This window comes from Petromyzon marinus, chromosome 27 (genome assembly GCF_048934315.1).
Source record: "Petromyzon marinus isolate PM22_M1 ecotype Great Lakes invasive population chromosome 27, UKy_Petmar_22M1.pri1.0, whole genome shotgun sequence".
Lineage (NCBI taxonomy): Eukaryota > Metazoa > Chordata > Hyperoartia > Petromyzontiformes > Petromyzontidae > Petromyzon > Petromyzon marinus.
Window position 1 is genome coordinate 12,457,249 of NC_133693.1, and position 19,811 is coordinate 12,477,059.

General features: G+C 44.4%; 1 protein-coding gene across 4 annotated transcripts in view; it reads left to right on the forward strand.

The window, feature by feature from the left end:
• The window catches only part of LOC116946465 (CUB and sushi domain-containing protein 3-like), a 692,643-nt gene that overhangs the window by 392,251 nt on the left and 280,581 nt on the right, over positions 1 to 19,811 (forward strand). The window lies entirely within an intron of this gene.

The window sequence follows — 19,811 nt, forward strand, 5'->3', positions numbered from 1 at the left end:
CTAAATTGAAAACTCTTTTCTTTAGAACTGCTTTTTTGTGTTTAGTTTGTTGTTCTCCCCCGCCACCTCCAATTAGCACGACTCGCTACATACGGTGCGAAAGAAGTTCAAGGTACATATATTAATGAACGGTAACGACGATTGAATTTCAAGTCACACACCCGGCAGATGCGGAGGAGGTACAGGTTCCCGCTGTGAGGAAAACATGGGTAATTTCCGTCGGTGTGCATTACATGTAAATGATATTGCGTCGCTCCGACAGTGTTAAACAGCAGCTCTCCCCTGGGACCTACCCTCGTGCTTAGCTCAGAGAGATGCTCAGTGTCACATGATGTATGATTTTCTTCTTTCTTTGCTGTGATTTGTACGATATTTTTTTTTATTTAACTGTGTACAATAGATTCCCCTTCATGAAATTTACACCAAAGCAATGCATAAAAAGATTAGACGAATTGCACTTGGATTTTGAACAGTATTTCTGTACTTTGGTGAACATCCCTGGGGAAATTAGGAGCATGTGTTTTTAATAAGCAGCAACCCACCGGATGAGACTCGCACGCAGCTTAAAGGTCGCGGTCTGAGCGTGGCTGTGTTTCACTCCAGCGCTGTCCTCGAGACAGTCTGGTCCCTTCACCTGATGAAGGCCGCTTGTGTTGTGGCCGAAAAGTCGTGATTTTTGTTGTTTTATTTTTTACCTACGTGACTTTACCGAATAGAACCAAAGAGTATGGATCCTTGCAGTCACGAAAGCTTTAAATCGAAATGGTGTGAAACAAGTTTAACATACAGTGAGGGAAAAAGTATTTGATCCCCTGCTGATTTTGTATGTTTTCCCACTGACAAATGATCAGTCTATAATTTGAATGGTAAGTTTATTTGAACAGTGAGAGACAGAATAACAACAACAAAATCCAGAAAAACGTATGTCAAAAATGTTACGAATTGATTTGCATTTTAATGAGGGAAATAAGTATTTGACCCCTCTGAAAAATATGACTTAGTACTTGGTGGCAAAACCCTTGTTGGCAATCACAGAGGTCAGACGTTTCTTGTAGTTGGCCACCAGGTACGCACACATCTCAGCAGGGATTTTGTCCCACTCCTCTTTGCAGATCTTCTCCAAGTCATTAATGTTTTGAGGCTGACGTTTGGCAACTCGAATCTTCAGCTCCCTCCACAGATTTTCTATGGGATTAAGGTCTGGAGACTGGCTAGGCCACTCCAGGACCTTAATGTGCTTCTTCTTGAGCCACTCCTTTGTTGCCTTGGCCGTGTGTTTTGGGTCATTATCATGCTGGAATACCCATCTACGACCCATTTTCAATGCCCTGGCTAACGGAAGGAGGTTCTCACCCCAGATTTGACGGACCATAGCCCCATCCATCGTCCCTTTGATGCGGTGAAGTTGTCCTGTCCCCTTAGCAGAAAAACACCCCCAAAGCATAATGTTTCCATCTCCATGTTTGACGGTGGGGATGGTGTTCTTGGGGTCATAGGCAGCATTCCTCCTCCTCCAAACATGGCGAGTTGAGTTGATGCCAAAGAGCTCCATTTTGGTCTCATCTTACCACAACACTTTCACCCAGTTGTCCTCTGAATCATTCAGATGTTTATTGGCAAACTTCAGACGGGCATGTATGTGCTTTCTTGAGCAGGGGGACCTTGCGGGCGCTGCAGGATTTCAGTCCTTCACGGCATAGTGTGTTACCAATTGTTTTGTTGGTGACTATGGTCCCAGCTGCCTTGAGATCATTGACAAGATCCTCCCATGTAGTTCTGGGCTGATTCCTCACCGTTCTCATGATCATTGCAACTCCACGAGGTAAGATCTTGCATGGAGCCCCAGGCCGTGGGAGATTGACAGTTTCAAGATTGACATCTTTTGTGTTTCTTCCATTTGCGAATAATCACACCAACTGTTGTCACCTTCTCACCAAGCTGCTTGGCAATGGTCTTGTAGCCCATTCCAGCCTTGTGTAGGTCTACAATCTTGTCCCTGACATCCTTGGAGAGCTCTTTGGTCTTGGCCATGGTGGAGAGTTTGGAATCTGATTGATTGATTGCTTCTGTGGACAGGTGTCTTTTATACAGGTAACAAGCTGAGATTAGGAGCACTCCCTTTAAGAGTGTGCTCCTAATCTCAGCTTGTTACCTGTATAAAAGACACCTGGGAGCCAGAAATTTTTCTGATTGAGAGGGGGTCAAATACTTATTTCCCTCATTAAAATACAAATCAATTTACAACATTTTTGACATGCGTTTTTCTGGATTTTTTGTTGTTATTCTGTCTCTCACTGTTCAAATAAACCTACCATTAAAATTATAGACTGATCATTTCTTTGTCAGTGGGCAAACGTACAAAATCAGCAGGGGATCAAATACTTTTTTCCCTCACTGTACATACATAGAAGGTCGAAATTGTGCCAGAATTTTATGCATAAAGAATACTGCCAGAAAACATTGGTTCGCAATGCTCGTGGGGTGATGGATCTACTATTTTACATTTGGATATTTTACACTTGGAAGTTTGAGCGAGCTACTTCCATCGGATTCAAGCTTGGATGAAAGGCTTATTCTGTATATTTGTTTTGGTTGTTTAACGAATAACAACCAAAGAAGAAGGGTATTGGCACGCTAAAAAAAAACACATTCATAAAAATTCCCCCCGGCTATTCAACCAAACAGTTCTGCCAAAGCACGGGTCAGGCGATCGTGCAACGGTATCCCTCCGCCCCCGTCAAACGGAGCGCGAGCGCACTTCTTTTGTTCTGGTGTTGATCAGTCGAGGCCACGTGAAGGGACTTTTAAACCCTACCGAGACAGTTTAAAACATACATGCAACGAAATTCCTCTTATCCGTCCCTCTACGATCCACTCTCAATTATCCTCACCCCTGAATCGGTCCATTGAGAATACCCTTCTCTGCACATCGATCCTTCCTATTTCCCTTGCTTATCCTGAGATGGGTCCCTTGGAGGCACCGAATTGATCCGCACTGTTCAGGACTCTCCGCAGAAAAGAGGATTGACTTGGGAGTGGGGGTATATTAATCCTATTATCCGCATTTATCTGCACATGGCTTGTGGATAACAGGAGTGCATTTCCCATGGATAGCTGTAAATAGGAACAGCCAATAGCGCTCCACTCATTGCTGTGGAATCGAAGCATTGTACGGTGCACGTTATATCCACTCGTGTAAAAGGCAGAAGTGGGGGGAAAGAACCGTGGGGGGAGGACCAGCAACATCTCTGATCTGCACTGATTGAGTTGCGGTTGGATGCAAGCGAATTTATCCCAGCTCTGAACCTTTTTCTCCCCTGAAAAACCCTTGAAATATCACCCGTTCCCAGATCTCTGACCACGCATGTCCCTGCGCGGTGTTCACGACTCCATACAAATCCAATTTCCATCAACAACCTCCTCCAGTCCTTTGACCCTGGACCCCCACCTCCTCCTCCACATTCTTCTCCTTTACCTCACTGCAGCCTTTGACACCACAGACAATTTAATCCTCGTTAAACACCTTCAACATCTTAAACACCTTAAACACCGTCAGGATAATGCAGGCATCTCACAGGCACCTCACACCTGCACTCGTACGTCTCCGTGCAAGGGTTACCTTCTCATAAACCTATTCCACAGGGTTCTGTCATCGACCCAATCCTCTTCTATATCCATCTTCTCTCTCTCGGGAATCCCATCTCCTGATTGATTTCACAGAACCCACCACGCTGTCTTGTTTTTCAGCCCGCTTACATTTCATTTCATGGATTATCCAACATAATCCACCCATAACTTGAGTTGCCTCTTGTTGGCAAAAAAGTGAGCCCTCTTTAACTCAGACATCAAGTTTGTAAAGAGCCTCATAAATATTCACATCACCATGCATCTGGAGTTCTAGTCCCCCCCCACCCACCATGTCTCTCATTTGCAAGACCTGCATCAGAATCTTGAGCTCATTACATTTGGACATTTCCTGAATCCAAATCTTATTTTTGTATAAGCAGTGTGCTTCAGGGTTAAGTAAACTATCCGAGCTCGTTACTCAACACTGATTAAAGGTGGTACGATGGAAGACAATAATTAATTAACGAACGTGGAGCTACACACACCAGCCTCTATTTATCTGGGAATACTCTTGCACCCGTTGATAATGGGAATAATTGCAGACAATCGAATTTGGCGATAAGATTGACGATGAATGAAATGGCCTTCAGCGTACAAGATCAAGAGGTTACAGCAGACGTTGATGTTGAAGCAACACAAACCTCAGCGTTGCTTTCTTCTGCTAGGCATCGTCAGCTGTTGCACAGTCGACATCGATGGCAGAGGGGGGTCACAACCTATAGCGCTGCTTCCACGTGCTAATTGATCCTTTGGTCACTGGAGGCGGGACAGATCCCCCCGGCCGTCTTCGGAGGGGGGGGTGTAGGTGAAAATGGATGGTGGCCTGGGCAAAACGGATCTGTGTAGCATGAGATAAGGTGCCACAATGGGGGCGAGCTGAACGCTTGCCCCCATTGGCAGAGGCCGAGATGTCGTGACCCTTCACCCGGTCTACCGCACGGTGGCCATTGGACTGAAACACTGAGCCAACAAGATCATCTCAAGAAGACGACTGGCCGCGAGAGTCGAGACTCGCAACAGTTCGCTTGGCAAAATTCGCCGGTGCACCGACCCAACAGACGTCAGCGCTCTTGCGTGTGGGCGGTGGCGGATACCGTCGCCTGCCCGGGGTTTGCCGTCGCGCACCGAGCTTGTTGGCAATCGGCAATGCGCATCACCATCTCAGGAAGTCTTCGACCGACTCCTCTCTCTTGGCTGCCAGCGCTGGACGAACATCATCACCACGCCCCCGCCCTCCACGCATTTCATTGGGAGGCTGCGACCGGAACGGTACCGGAGAAGATTCGCACTGACTCAAGTCTGCCCCGCTGTACATTGATCTGTTTCGCCAAAGTGTCATCCTGACACTCGCTGCGAGGCAACTTGGCACGTCAGGAAATTGTGGGTGCCACGGTGGCAAGATGTTAACTACCTCGCCTGGTATGCAGGAGGTTGTGGGTTCGATCCTGACCCTGACACCTGCTGTATATTTGGAGTTTGCATGTCTCTCTCTCTCCCCGTGGTCGTGTGGATTTTTCTCCGGGTCCTCTGGTTTTTCCCTCCACATTTAGAAATGCGCATTTAGAGTATTTGGCAACTGTACATTTGTCACGTGATAAGCCACTTCGTTGAGCTATCAGTTGTGATAGCCAGGTCGCTTCTGAAAAATAGCTAGACAGCTCAGTGGGGCCTTACCTGGTCAAGTAAAAAAATGTCAGCAGTCGTTGTGGTGCCGATGAGCGAGTTGGCTCTCATCAACGAGGGCACAAACCACGCGTGGCCAAAGCTACGATCCACCTGCCCGGGTTTGAACTTCAGCGCCTTGACTGGGGCCCTGCTCAACAGGTTCCGACTACCGGCCAAGGCCTCCTCCTCCTCTGCACAGCAAAAGCCTGCACAGGGTGAGGCTCAGGCGACAGCCCGATCTGTACTGCGTACATTGAACTTCTTTCGCACCGTACGTAACCGACCGTGCTCTAATCAGAGGTGCCGGTAGCTGCGACACGGACGATGGCGCACGACGTTTGAAGACTGTCCACCGAACCAACCCCTTCGGTGGTTTGATGACTAACTAAATACATGAATTAAACGCGCAAGCTAAAACAAACATTAATTGACTGTAAAAATAAAAAGACGTTAAATCGTTTGTAAACATGCTACATGTGACTCAAGACACACACAACGCAAGCAATTTGTTTTAAATACTTTTTAACTGAATACTAAAGGGTTCTTTAGATTCACAGCACAGCTTGTAAGCAGTAGCAAGCAGGTTAATTCTTAACATCACAGTATATGGTCAATAAATGTAGTCAGTGCATTAATCTACGTTAATTCTGGTTTTAAAAAAAGACTTAGCAATCCATAAAAAGGGAATTCGCAACAAATATTTTCAGGTCATGAGGTTAACTAAACATTTAATTTGTATGTGTTTAAGCCACTGTCAATAAGTCACACTTGCACAGCTCTGCTATTGTACAAAACAAACGCAATCATTCTTATAATCTCACCAGAGTAATGTGTTCCATTAATTCTGAATAAACGATTTTTGTGTAATTGTATGTCTCGAGCGTGAAGTTTAGATGTATCGATTAGGATGTGCACTGTATCTTAAACAGTTTGTGCCATGCTATTGGATGTGCTTTAATTGGGGTGAACAGTCGTTGATACGTAACAAACAGCAGTTTACAGGGCTGTGCCAAGAGGACCTTCCCTAAATATATTTGTCTTTCATGAGGAAAACATAGGCAACTTTCAATCTTTTCAACGATATTGGGCACTCAATTGTTTAATCAAATAATGTCACGCCAAGAAGAATAGGCTTTAACCTTCCTGGCAATAGCACAGCTATTAATGCTTTAATACTTGCATTGCCTTCGTAATGTTCGCCTTTTGGCGTTCTTTGGTCTAACACTGGTTGTGAGACTAGGCCGTAAAGAAGGCTGTCTCTGGTGTAGGCCAATCAGCTTCAAAGACAATGCCATTTGTTATCAGAGCACGTTCAGTTTACATGTTCACCACAAGCACGTGTGGTTAATGCAGACTTCATAGCTTGCAATAGGTGTCTGTTTGGTGTTTTAACATCTTAACAACTCCTGCGTTATTTCCAGAAAGGGTAAAGTCTGTTATTCTTTTCATCATTTTGACACTGGAAAAAAGGTTCCATAGATATAATATCACACCACACCGCACAATTTGGATTGAGATGTATTATTACGTATGTATCTGTGGAGGAGAGGCAGTCTTGCAGTGATAATCACACTCTGCCGTTAACCCAAGCCACCACGAGTTTGATTCCTGGCTAGGGTTAAGCGGCGAGTGATATTTGAACCGGTTCTGGGTGCCCCCGTTCACAAAAGCAAGCGGCCCAGCATGATGAAGTATGGTCAGAAAACCTGCATGACTGACGTGGCATCGGGGGGGGGGGGGGGGGGTGTGGGAGGGTCTTCAGCAGTGGAAGGACGAAAGGCTTCCCCTACTTTATACGTACAGGCTTGCATGTGAAATGACAGTATTGTTCCGTGACCATTTCGCTCGTTTACACAGGAAAGCCTCAAGACTTCGTTTCAGGATGGTCCTGCCAAGTCCACGCAGCTGCGTTGCTGCGATGTGTAATCCCAATTGAGAACATTTGCCGTGTGATTTTTTTCAGCATTGGGATTGTTGGCCAATGCCAGTTACATTGTTTGCTTTGTATTGCTTGGAGAACCCAGAGAAAATAAATGCAGAACAGAGGGGAGAACATACAACTCTACATAGAAAAACGCCCTAATCGAACCCAGACAACTTCTTGATGCGAGGAACCAGCGTGACCACTGCGCCACCCTGCCGCCCCTGTCCGTGATCTTGAAACCTCTTGATGAAGAAAGCAAGAGCTTTCTACACGACTGCCCAACTTGAGTTTAGGCCTAGCCAATCATTTGTGGAGTATGGAAAATTTAAATATACTGTCTTATTAAAAATACCTGTTACTCAAACATCCATTCACTGGATCTAGATGAAATAATTAAAAGTAAGTGTAATAACACGTTGTACTAGAATGCCACTTTCTTCTAAAATCTCAGCGGTGTACGACACGTCCTATTATTGTCGCTGTTCCGACGAGGGTAATTAACAATGCATAGAGATGGCTGCGTGATCTTACATTTTTTGCTGTAAAATGCATTATGCTTTAAATTTAATCTGGGTAATATGCTATTTTAAATGCTACGGGGAATGACTCACCATTCGGTCTTTGCAGTCCGTGCTATCAAGGTGATGGCAGCTCATTCCGTTTATCTATTCACGAGCATGCATGGTCTTTGCATTTGATGACTTGCATAGACCAGGGCTCAAGTGCAGGGAGCTGAAATATGGTATTTAACTGTTTCAGAGCATCGCGTGTTTTCAAATGAGTTGAATCGTGCAATATCCTTTCCGGCATTTTTATGATTGCAATTATACCACGTAATAAAATGGTAATATACGTACAATATAATAGCGCGCATTTGGCCATCTCATATCCACCCTGACCAATTAACTGCCCACACCCGCTTGCATTTTCTCGTGCATGTTAAAGGTGTGCGGGAAGGGCAGAGCGGGCCTACTGGGGGACTAATCGAGCATGCAAAGCTCACACACAGATGCAATTGCACAGCTGCCATTCGCCAGTGAGTGACAGTGAAGTCACAACAGCACTTGTGCCAGACGAGATGTTGTTTACATTATATATATTATATATATAATATAATGTTTACATTATTATATAATGTTTACATTATATATTATATGTAATATAATGTTTACATTATTATATAATGTGACAGTGAAGTCACAACAGCACTTGTGCCAGACGAGATGTTGTTTTGAGGTCGCGTGAATTGAACCTCATGGCGGGACCATAAGCCCCCGGCTCTCGCATAAACATTATATAACAATGTAAACATTATATAGTATATATAATATTTACATTATATATTATATAATGTCAACATTATATTATATATTATATAATAATGTAAACATATATAATATATAATGTAAATATAATAATGCAAACATTATATATAATATATAATGTAAACATTATATTATATATAATATATAATGTAAACATTATATAATAATGTAAACATTATATTATATATAATGTAAACATTATATTATATATAATGTAAACATTATATTATATATAATATATATAATGTCAACATTATATAATATGCAAACATTACATTATATATAATTTATAATGTAAACATATAATAATGCAAACATTGCATTATATATAATGTAAACATTATATATAATGTAAACATTCTATATAATGTAAACATTATATAATAATGTAAACAAAAACTTAGCTCTCTTTCACCAATGGGTTTGAAGGATGGTGGCAAGTGTTGTCTTGTTAAACTATGCCTTTAAAACTGAAAACTACTTACCTGCAGTACCTCTATTTAAATACACTATCGAAAAAATAATGTACACCCCTCTGTCAATCATCGTGTTGCTCAGTGTGGATTTGTGAACACACTTTGTAAACAGTACATAAAATAGTACGCGTTTTCAATGCGCTGTTCATATGGTAACAAGCGTTTATACCAATGTTACTCCTCTTACCCGCATTGATACGAGCGGTATGTGGGGACTATGGCTTAACCGCAGAAAAACCTATCTGCACAGTTGCATACGGACAAGAGAAGTATTATCAAACAGGAGGAATTAACGGTTCTATGCATCTCATCTGTTAAATATCTACAGGTAATAGGATTATCATCCATTGATCCTGGCTGCAGACATTGGTTGTTCACAAATAATAATGAAGATAAGAGAGCAGTTTCACTGTATTATGCATACCGTTATGACAAATAAAGGACTTCAGTCATGTAGGCAGTTTGAGCAGCTTTTGATAAGACTTGTTATGATCCTGCCCATACCGAGCATGGAGTGCATTCGCTTGTTCAGCTCTTCTACACATTCGTCCTCTCTGCTGCGCATGGACAACACGACACGACAACGATCCGCGCCACGTGGGTCGCGGCGTTTATGTGCGCGGTGGGACGGAGTCGCCAAAAACAAATTAATTAATGACGATTTTGACTTCCGTTTATTCGGTGACCCCGGGGTCCCGCCATAAGGTTCAGTTGTGGCAGGAGGTCACGGGAGAGATGCAGGTCCTATGGGTTTACCGACTGAGATGAAAATTAAACTAAGCTATTGTTAATTTACCAGGTCAGGCCCACTGAGCTATATAGCTCTTTTTCAGAAGTGACCTGGCCACAACTGATAGCTCAACGAAGTGGCTTATCGCGTGAACATTTATTGTAGCCATATACTCTAAACGCATGTTGATTATAAATGTGGAGGGAAAAACCGGAGGACCCTGAGAAAAATCCAAATGACTACGGGGAGAGAAATATACAAACTCTAAATACAGGCAGTCCCCTGGTTACGGAAGGGTGAGGTTCCCGGGAGTGATCCGTAAACCCGAATTTTCCCTATGTTGGAAACTGAACAATTTTCCCCTAAACCAATGATACAATCCCATAGCCGGAAATGGTTGTGCCTCCCCTACCGTTTTCTGTCGGTACTGTATCGCGCTGCCATCCGCTTTCTATCTCGACCTGTATCGTATCGCCGTACATACACTCTGCACTTATTATGATTCTTTCACTTCATCTAATATCTACCCTAACACTACCCATAATTGAACTAATGGAACGCGTAACTGTATCCAATTATTTATGAATACCACGAAACATTTTCATATTAGTTAACAGAAAGTTACTTCCGAATGTTCGTTTGCCATGCCTTAGGCTAGGCCTAGACTTATCCCATCGCTGTTGGCTCAGACCATAAGCAATCGAAGTGTAATTGTGTTAAGTAAAGTACATACAGTAAATAACTAATAAAATACATTTTTTATGAATAAAACTAGCAATAGAACATAGGGGGAATATACAGTAGTTCAAAGCATAGAAAACAAACAATTGCATAATGCTACAAAAGGAGATCTGACAAAAAGATCCATTTACCTTAATCCGAGTGAAGCTTGGGCTCCGTGAAGGTGCCGTTTTGGTGGAGCGAGGCGTAAGGCAACCTTACGCTTCGCTCCGCGGTATTCATCCATACTCTTTGGTTCTATTCGGTAAAGTCACGTAGGTAAAAAATAAAACAAAAATCACGACGTTTCGGCCACAACACAAGCGGCCGAAACATTGTTTTATTTTTTACCTACGTGACTTTACCGAATAGAACCAAAGAGATGGATCCTTGCAGTCACGAAAGCTTTAAATCTAGAATTGGTATTCATCCACCTCACGCGCTGCACTATTTGCACTTGCGTAACTTACGCAAACATTTCCGCATATTCATTTTGTTTAATGATTTGTAGAATAATTCACGTAAAGTCGGATTTCTGTAAGTTGGGTCTTCCGTAACCCGGGGACTTACTTTATACAGGCGTCAGGGTTGGAATAAAGCCCACGACCTGCTATATACCAGGTAAGGTAGTTAACATCTCTCCACTCTGGCTAGATACTGGCCCCATTGTGCCAGCTTTGTTGTGTTTTGGCCCTACCAATGTTGCTGAAATGATGCACTTCCAGAAGGCTGCGTACCTGATGGGATGTATAAAAATACTTTTTTGTGGAGAGACCGATATGTGTGGTAGGCTTATTGTGTGCACTTTTATTTTGTTGCTTACATTCTGTACTATTTTGTGTTTTGCATTGTATATTTTAACGTCAAACTCGGACCCACATCTAATAGAGAGGGTGTTTGCCTATAACAATTTGGCAGTTCGAGCATGATGATGAGACACAATGTCGAAACAGGCCCAGAGATTTCTGTCTATAGAACTCGTGCTGTTGAAATGATGCACTCCCAGAAGGCTTGTTTGGCTAATGGGATGTGTCACAAATACTTTCTATTATTTATGTGGAGACAGATATGGGAAGGTGTATTGTCTGCTGATTTATTTTCTTTCAATTACAGATACATGTTAACAAACCTAGTCTGATCGGCTGGCACACAAGTGGTTCATTATTGTGCATGCTAAGACTTCCTGAACAGTCGACCATATGTTCAATAATCACCCTTAGCTCATTACTTAGTTGTGTTGGGAATCAAGACATCAACTCCACATACTGGAAAGGTGGTACAGTGAGGGGAAAAAAGTATTTGATCCCCTGCTGATTTTGTACGTTTGCCCACTGACAAAGAAATGATCAGTCTATAATTTTAATTTTAGGTTTATTTGAACAGTGAGAGAGAGAATAACAACAACAAAATCCAGAAAAACGCATGTCAAAAATGTTATAAATTGATTTGCATTTTAATGAGGGAAATAGGTATTTGACCCCTCTCAATCAGAAAGATTTCTGGCTCCCAGGTGTCTTTTATACAGGTAACGAGCTGAGATTAGGAGCACACTCTTAAAGGAAGTGCTCCTAATCTCAGCTTGTTACCTATATAAAAGGCACCTGTCCACAGAAGCAATCAATCAGATTCCAAACTCTCCACCATGGCCAAGACCAAAGAGCTCTCCAAGGATGTCAGGGACAAGATTGTAGACCTACACAAGGCTGGAATGGGCTACAAGACCATTGCCAAGCAGCTTGGTGAGAAGGTGACAGCAGTTGGTGCAACTATTCGCAAATGGAAGAAACACAAAAGAACTGTCAATCTCCCTCGGCCTGGGGCTCCATGCAAGATCTCACCTCGTGGAGTTGCAATGATCATGAGAACGGTGAGGAATCAGCCCAGAACTACACGGGAGGATCTTGTCAATGATCTCAAGGCAGCTGGGACCATAGTCACCAAGAAAACAATTGGTAACACACTGCGCCGTGAAGGACTGAAATCCTGCAGCGCCCGCAAGGTCCCCCTGCTCAAGAACGCACATATACATGCCCGTCTGAAGTTTGACAATGAACATCTGAATGATTCAGAGGACAACTGGGTGAAAGTGTTGTGGTCAGATGAGACCAAAATGGAGCTCTTTGGCATCAACTCAACTCGCCGTGTTTGGAGGAGGAGGAATGCTGCCTATGACCAAGAACACCATCCCCACCGTCAAAGATGGAGGTGGAAACATTATGCTATGGGGGTGTTTTTCTGCTAAGGGGACAGGACAACTTCACCGCATCAAAGGGACGATTGACGGGGCCATGTACCGTTACGTTTTGGGTGAGAACCTCCTTCCCTCAGCCAGGGCATTGAAAATGGGTCGTGGATGGCTATTCCAGCATGACAATGACCCAAAACACACGGTCAAGGCAACAAAGGAGTGGCTCAAGAAGAAGCACATTAAGGTCCTGGAGTGGCCTAGCCAGTCTCCAGACCTTAATCCCATAGAAAATCTGTGGAGGGAGCTCAAGGTTCGAGTTGCCAAACGTCAGCCTCGAAATCTTTATGACTTGGAGAAGATCTGCAAAGAGGAGTGGGACAAAATCCCTGCTGAGATGTGTGCAAACCTGGTGGCCAACTACAAGAAACGTCTGACCAAACACCTATTTCCCTCATTAAAATGCAAATCAATTTATAACATTTTTGACATGCGTTTTTCTGGATTTTGTTGTTGTTACTCTGTCTCTCACTGTTCAAATAAACCTACTATTAAAATTATAGACTGATCAGTTCTTTGTCAGTGGGCAAACGTACAATATCAGCAGCGGATCAAATACTTTTTTTCCCTCACTGTAGGTGTGCCCACCGCTAGACTATTAAGCCACGCAGCCACCTTGTCAAGTGACATTACAGGTATATAAAGAACTGCTTCTTCAGTGTTTACCATATATAAAGTATTCAATTACAATCACACTTAGCTCCTCAGGTATATTTTTTTATTGTGTTTAACCACATGCCAGCATTGTTAAGCCTTAAAATGTCCATGTGCAGGAGCTTTTACTGCAAAAATGCAGATGTATACCCCATTGATATGGCTCTCTAAATGATAATGTTCCTTTTGTAGTGTTTACAGATATTCCATTGTGTGCCGTATCACTGCAAGTTAACGAGTTAAAATGCACATGATGCACATTACTCTAAAGGGCGCTCAATGAAAACCCGTGTGGTATTATACACCATCGTATTCTTCCTACTGGCATGCAAAAACAGACAAAAAATGTACACCCTTATATGTGAAACGTACCCTCGCTGTCGCTACGCCAGACAGAATCTGCGCTATTCCCGTTCTCCAAGCGGGAGGCGTGATTGAGTAGTGACACAAGTGGGCTCTTGCCGCACCTCTTAGTTCTGGGGATTTTTTCACGTGGAGTTACATTTTCTATTGGTTTAAATGTTGTGAGAAGTCATTATGCCCATATAATTAACCATTGCTTGTCCCGGTTTGCTCAGGGGAATGGGTTGGATGCCATTTCACACAAAACCCAGCAGACAAGGGCAAGCTTGAGGAGGAGCAAGGGCATTGTGATTTCATGGTGAAAGCCCCACCCCCCCAGACCAAGCCAACCAATCGTGCTGCGGTGTGCCTGACACAACACAACAAAGACAAAGACCTCCCCTATAGCCTTTAATAGACTGTTGGGGCAAATGCTGTTCGCCAGCACCTATAAAGGCTGGGACGGTACATGAGGGCGTGGGTGGCCAGCACCACTCCCTACCACCTTTGTCTCCCCAGTGGCGATGTTTACACACCGCACCAGGTACTCATTCGAGGCTAAGTCGACCTAGAGGAGGCCCAGGACCGGTTGAGATAATCGTCACTGGTGTGGGACGTGAGCGGGCATCGAACCCGGATGACCGGGTTCGTAGCGCAGCGCACTAACCGCTACACTACTGCTCCCCGCACAGCGCACGCACGCATACAGACATGTACTTGTATGTTGGTTGCGAACTCTGCAGACTCCTTGTCAACAGAATACTAATTCCACAAAGTCTTGGGACAAGCCTTGTGTGGTACTGAACATGCTCAGCAAATTGTCGAGGGGTGATGAGAGCCACACCAGTGGAGTGAACCTATGCTGCTATTATATGCTTGCAACAACAACCGCCATTCGCCACTAAGTGGCGGTGACGTCACCACGACACTTGTGCCAGGCCATGTGCACCTTGAGGCCACGTGAAGTGTCGAACGCCCACTGGCAGGAGGTCACGGGGCAGACCCAAGTGCCACGGGTCGACTGACTAAGATGACTGGCTGTTGCACCACCTGTGCCCCCTACTGTGCCAACCTGCTGTGCTTTAGCCACCCGGCGCTCCACTCGTTGTTGTGAGCGTCGCTCCTCCGCCCTCTGTTGTTGTTGGAGGGCGACTGCCTCCAACTGCCCAGTAGCGTCCTTCACGAGCCTCCTCCACAGAGGCCGATCTTGACACCGCTGGTACCAGTCATCGGCAAGTCCACTCAGCTCCACGTATCCTGTACCACATCACTCCATCTCTTCTCTAGCCCGTGCCGCGCCCGTTCAGCCCCCTCGATCCGGCCGAACAAAAGCTGTTTCGGCATGCGGTGGCTGGGCATGCGGGCTACATGACCCAGCCAACGCAGCCTTGCCTGCCGGAGGAGCTCACCGATGGGACTGTGCCCAGATCTTTCAAGGATTTGTGAGCTCCTCACACAATCCAGCCTGGTTAAACCCAGGATGGATCGTAGGCAGGCCAACCTAAATGTTTCTAACCGGCGAAGATGTTCCATTAGGGGGGTCCACGTTTCGCAAGCGTAGAGAAGGGAGGGAATGACTGTGGCTGAGAAGACCTGAAGCTTAGTGCGGAGCGACAGACCAGGTAGCTTCCACACAGCGTTACGCAACCGATGAAAAGATATTGCCGCTCGACTGATTTGGAGTGAGACCTCTGCTGTTAACTGGAGCCGGTCATAAGCACACTGCCCAGGTATGGGAAGCTCTCCACTCTCTCCACAACTGCCCCATCACCGATTGGAAGTTGTGGGGGTGGAGTGTCCGATGGTACAAAATACCCAGGCAGGTGCTTAGTTTTGGTGGGGCTGATGGTAAGGCCCCATCTCTTAGTAGTACGCTCCAGTCTCAGCAGCAGCGTTTCCAACTCCTCTGAATGAGCAGCTATTACCAAATCATCGGAATACATAACGTGATTGAGCAATAGGGAGCCATCCCTTGGCCGCACCCGGGCATCGATCAGCCTCCCATTATATCTGTACTATATGGAGATTCCCCCGGTACAGCTATTGAAGGCTTCACGAACTACATGGTCAAAATAGATGTTAAATAAGGTGGGAGCCAGAGGACATCCCTGTCGCAACCCAAGGTGTACAGGGAATGGCTCTGACTCCCGGCCACGTAGTTTTACCCGGGCCCGCTCACCATCATGAAGGTCCTTAATGATCGTGAGCAGAGGGTCAGGTACTCCAAAAGCACGAAGAACAACCCAGAGCCCAGGCCTACTGATGGTATCATAGGCCTTGACCAGGTCAATAAAGCAGAGATGTAGGTCTTGCTAGAATTCGCTATACCTCTGCTGTAGCAGACCGACAAAATATGGCATCTGTGCAGGACCGCCCTTTCCTGAAACCGCATTGGAGCTCCGTATATATGCTTGCACACACACACTCACACGCAGCCATGGTTACTGCATTCCCGCATCCCTCCCGCTTAAACCTGAAACTTTGCAGAGCCACCACTCGACGTCCAAGGACGTCGCTCGCAGTCTCGTCACGACACCTTGGTCGCACTCCTCTGGATGTCGCTCCAATGTCCGTCTCGCCAATGTTTCCCTCCTTGGCTCTGCACTCGCACTCACCCCATCGCCACCTCCACTTCCATTTCGATGTGGCGGGAAAATTCCTTACGTCAATTACGGATTTGCGGAGTGACACTGATGGTCCCCAAAGGCGGCTATCATTCCCTTGAAATGTGGCTGAATCTTTGAAATTATACCAGAAGATTTGTTTTGTATGTATGTTGAACTTGTTTCCCACCGTACGTAGCCTACCGTGCTAATCACAGGTGCGGGGGAAGGACAACAAACTAAACATAAAAAGCAGCTTTATTGAAAAGAGTTTAGATTTTTGGGGGGGGGGAAATGGTTCAGCGTGTGTTTAGATGTCACAGACAACAGTATTGAAATAAATGATAATTTTGCATGCAATAGATTTTACCTTTTGTAACGCTAAAGGGGGAGTGGCAAAGTGGTTAGCACACCGGTCAATGAGCCAGGTGACCTGATTTTGATTCCTTGCCATGACGAAGCTAAGTACGTTTCAACAACTCCCATGGCTTTAAGGTGTGGGAGACATTCATCCCTCGGTGGAAAGTATGTATGTTTAACTTTTTTCACATCGTACATAGCCGACCATGCATTGGTAAACAGCGCAATACAATTTGTATTTTAGAGCATTTAAATGCAACTACATCTTTAGATTATATACAGAACAGTGGGATGCATGTATGTAGCCAACCATGCTAATCGGAGGTGTGGGGGAAGGACAACAAACTAAACACAAGCAGTTCTAAAGAAACGAGTTTTCAATCGAGATGATTTAAAAGTGCATAGTTCCAGTGGCTTCCTAATATCGGAAGGAAGAGAGTTCCAGATGGCCGCAGAAGCGCATCTGAGTGACCGTTCGATGGAATGACAAAGAGTTATAATTTAATCATTAATGTTTACTCGCTCAAAAGATAAAAATCACAACACGACGGATCCATGATAGCCAATATCCTTATCCATATTCTAGATTTAAAGCTTTCGTGACTGCAAGGATCCATACTCTTTGGTTCTATTCGGTAAAGTCACGTAGGTAAAAAATAAAACAGCAAAAATCACGACGTTTCGGCCACAACACAAGCGGCCTTCATCAGGTGAAGGGATCAGGCTGTCTCGAGGACAGCGCTGGAGTGAAACACAGCCACGCTCAGACCGCGGACCTTTAAGCTCTGTGCGAGGAAACAAGGTGCCTTGACAAAGGAATTAGCATAAAAATTAGCATTTGATTGGCCGACTTAGCATAGAGGTGGTGTACGTGCTGGTGGACTTGCCATTTGGCGCGGGGGGTTGGAGGGGGAGTTTACCTATTGATGGTCTGAAAAGGGAATTTATAAGAGCTGCGAAAATTTGGGGTACCACTACTTGAAAAATATACTGTACCATTGAAAATTAGTTTAATGTTTAGTTCGATTTAGAACATCTTTCCAATGGTTGCTTAATTTGAAACCATCTTCTCGGTTGAAATTGTTTCTATGTTTGTAGATCTGAATTTCCTCGTGAACAAATCTCTGATAAAAACCCGTGGGTTTGCAAAGAACCTTGGTATCGGAGAAAATTATATCGTGATCACCCACAGCGTTGTAACAGTGAACAGCCACGGCAGAAGAAACCGTTTTGCCATGTTTCAAATCTGATTTGTGCTCGCGAATTCGGTCAGAGACATGTCGCTTTGTCTCCCCGATATAGCAATCACCGCAGGTACAACTCAATTTGTAAACCCCGGGGTACTGTAAGTCAGGAATGACATCCTTCACGGATGGGATCAGATCACGAATTTTGTGTACTGTATTGAACCGGACCTGGATCTTGTGTTTGTTTAGAATTTTGGAAATGTTTTAGTAACGCCTGCTATATATGGTAGTGTGATGGTTTTGGCCCGAGTATCAAGTGGTTGTTTCTGTATGGAGGGAGAAACAGCTTGGCGGATGGAACGGTCAGAGTATCCATTCCTTTTGAGGGCCAGGTGTACATGTTTGAATTCACTGGTCAGGTGGTGTTGGTCCGAAATGCAATGAGCCTTATGGTATAAAGTTTTGATGAGATAATTATTTTGGGCTGGGTGGTGGTGGGAATCAGGTTTCAAGTAGGAATCTGTGTGGGTGGGTTTCCTGTAGACAGAATGCCCCAATGAGCCATCAGGTCTCCTCTCAAACAGAACATCTAAGAATGGTAGCTTGCCATCTTTCTCCACTTCCATGGTGAATTTGATGGCGGGATGTCTGGAATTGATGTGGTGTAGGAAAAGGTTCAGAGCTGGGAGGCCATGTGGCCAAATTACGAAAGTGTCATCCACATATCTCTTCCACAGGGAAGGTCTGAGGGTGGAAGTCTGGATGGCGTCTGATTCAAATTTCTCCATGAAAATATTGGCTATCACTGGTGACAAGGGGGATCCCATGGGGGTACCCTCATTTTGTTTGTAGAAGGAGCCATTCCAAATAAAGTAGGTATTGTTGAGGCAGTGCCTAACCAGTGCAGGTGTGTCAGGGTCTAGTCCATGTTGGACCAAATTTTCAATTATTTCAATGGTATCAGATACTGGGACTTTGGTGAACAAAGAGACCACATCGAAGCTGACAAGGATATCGTCAGGGGACAGTACAACGTCTTTGACCATAGAGACCAATTGGGCTGAGTTAAGTACTGCTGAGGTGGTCTTGCCAGTGAAAGGCAGCAAGGTATCTGACAGAAAACGGGCTAGTCTATAGGTAGGGGAGTTGATCGTGGATACGATAGGTCATAGTGGGGTGCTTTCTTTATGAATCTTGTGAAGACCATAGAATCTAGGGGGTCTTGCAGCAGAAGGTTTTAGGGAGGGACGTTTAGTTGGGTCGATTAGGGAGGTCGAACTTGTGATGATCTTGTTGGTTTTTATCGCTAGGCTATTGGTAGGGTCATTTTTAATTTTTGAGTAACTTCTATCATTGACCAGATTCTGGATTTTGTTGTTGTATGAATCTTTATCCATAATTACAGTAGCGTTGCCTTTATCGGCTGAGAGGATGACTATATCACTTCTGTTTTTTTAATTCGCGAGTTCAGAATGTTCATTTTTGCTGATGTTACTAATAGGTTTCTTAGCATTCTTCAGAATAGTGGCTATTTCAGCTCTCGCAACGTCTGCTTGGATGTGTCCTACGTCTTTGAGGGCTACATCGACCTGAGAGATGATATCATCTACTGGTATGTGTTTTGGGGTGACAGCAAAATTCAGTCCCCTAGCCAGTACTGTTTTCAGATTGTCCGAAATCGGGGTGCTACTCTGATTAATGACGATTTTGTTGACATCTAGTTTTGTTATATGTGGAACTGGGTTCTTCTTTGATAGGTGGTTGAATTTAGAAATCAGGTTAGCTTTACATTTGACTGACAGTGAATCAGCAGAAGAAGCAGTCATGTTGTCTACGTGATTCCAATCAGAAGGTGACATTTTTTGTGTTAACATTAAATGAGCTTGTAGGAGAGTCCTGTCTAAAGTATCGAGTTCAAATCGGAGTAGCCTTATCCTCTCTGAGATTAAGGAT